Below are 1,460 nucleotides of genomic sequence, written 5' to 3' on the forward strand. Positions count from 1 at the left end.
GAATGATGAGTGAACTCTAATACTCGAGAAACTGGCCCCCTTCCCCGCCTCCCACATACAGCCTGGGGTGGAGAGTTCCAGGGCAGATAGCTGTGAGGGTGGGGGAGCGAGGTGAGACTTTTAGGTAAGTGGTCCTTGCCTCCACATGCTGGTCTAGACTATGTGAACGCATCTGTAGGAGTCATTTATCATCAGCCCAGTCTAAATAGAACATTGAGGAAAAGATCATCTTCATCACACCCAGGACCAGTGTCTCCGCATCCTGCTCGCTCTGAACCACGTGCTAAAGTTCAGTCACTGTGAGGCTTTTCCGGAACACCCATAGCTAACTGTCGTCCTATGTTTCCCACTGTGACACCTCCTGAGAAAAATATACACGGGAGCCAAGAACAGATATAGAGGAAGTCGGGGGACGTGTACTGGTAGACACCATTATAGACATGAAACTGTGTGATCAGCGTAGCGAGGAAGGCGATGGCGATCCCAAGCCCGAGGCCGCTCTGGGACCGATCAAACGTCCACCACAAGCCCAAAGACAGTCAACGACAGCTGGACATTATTGGCAAAATCTAATTTGGCACTGGCGTGGTTGATGCCAAGGAACACTGCAATACAGCGCATGACGCTGGCTCACTCTCTCTTGAACTTGTGTGGTTCTCCCAGGTGACTGTCAATACAGGGATACAGTAAGCCTACAACAGAAGCTGCTGTGCCACAACACGGGGGCACCCACCAGGCTGAGGAGAAAGAAGATGGTGGCTATCACCTCGTCGGGGAAGAGCGTTACATTACACTGGATCTGCAGCAGGTTGAGCACCAGGGCCAAGACCACTCCAAATGAGAAGAGCACAAGGCTTCCCTGCACCAGGTCGTGGTGCCAGCTGCCCGGCCTCGCGCTGCATCCTGCGGTTCCCGCTCGCTGGCCTCGGGTCACTGACTCAGGGGGGCTCGGGGGCTCCGGGGCCCTGTGGACAGCGAGCCGCGGCAATCAGGCCTCTCGGCAGGCTGTATGGCCTTGCAGCGCCCGCGCTTGGGTAGCTCCAGAGGTGGTCGTGCAGCCTGGGCTTGAGCGGCCAGGCACACCATGGGAGGTGCACGCCAGGACAACAGGCATAGCGCGCAGGAGCAGCAGGTCTAGATATTTTTAAATAACTTAACCCCTTCACTTAGTATACAGTGAAGATCATTTACAGTAATAAAGGGAGACATTCTGCTTTATTATACCTGTGTTCTAGTAGAAGATGCAGACCTAACTTGAGTTATTCATTCCCACACTGGTGAACATCTGTATTATTTTTAGCCTTGTTCTGTTATGATTCATTTTGCAAGGAAAGACTTTATACTTATTGATGCCTTTTGATATCTGTGCATTGTGCCTTTTAGAGAGAAACTTAGAAGAAGAGCGGCTGGCTGACAAAGAAAAAATCCTCTATCTCTTAATGACAAGATTTGAATCAGAG

General features: G+C 51.4%; 1 pseudogene; it reads right to left on the reverse strand.

Moving 5' to 3' along the window:
• Positions 1 to 290: 290 nt before the first annotated feature.
• LOC114639465 lies at positions 291 to 1,064 on the reverse strand (annotated as a pseudogene).
• Between the last annotated feature and the right edge of the window lie 396 nt (positions 1,065 to 1,460).

This window comes from Grammomys surdaster, unplaced genomic scaffold (assembly GCF_004785775.1).
Source record: "Grammomys surdaster isolate TR1022 unplaced genomic scaffold, NIH_TR_1.0 125722, whole genome shotgun sequence".
NCBI lineage: Eukaryota > Metazoa > Chordata > Mammalia > Rodentia > Muridae > Grammomys > Grammomys surdaster.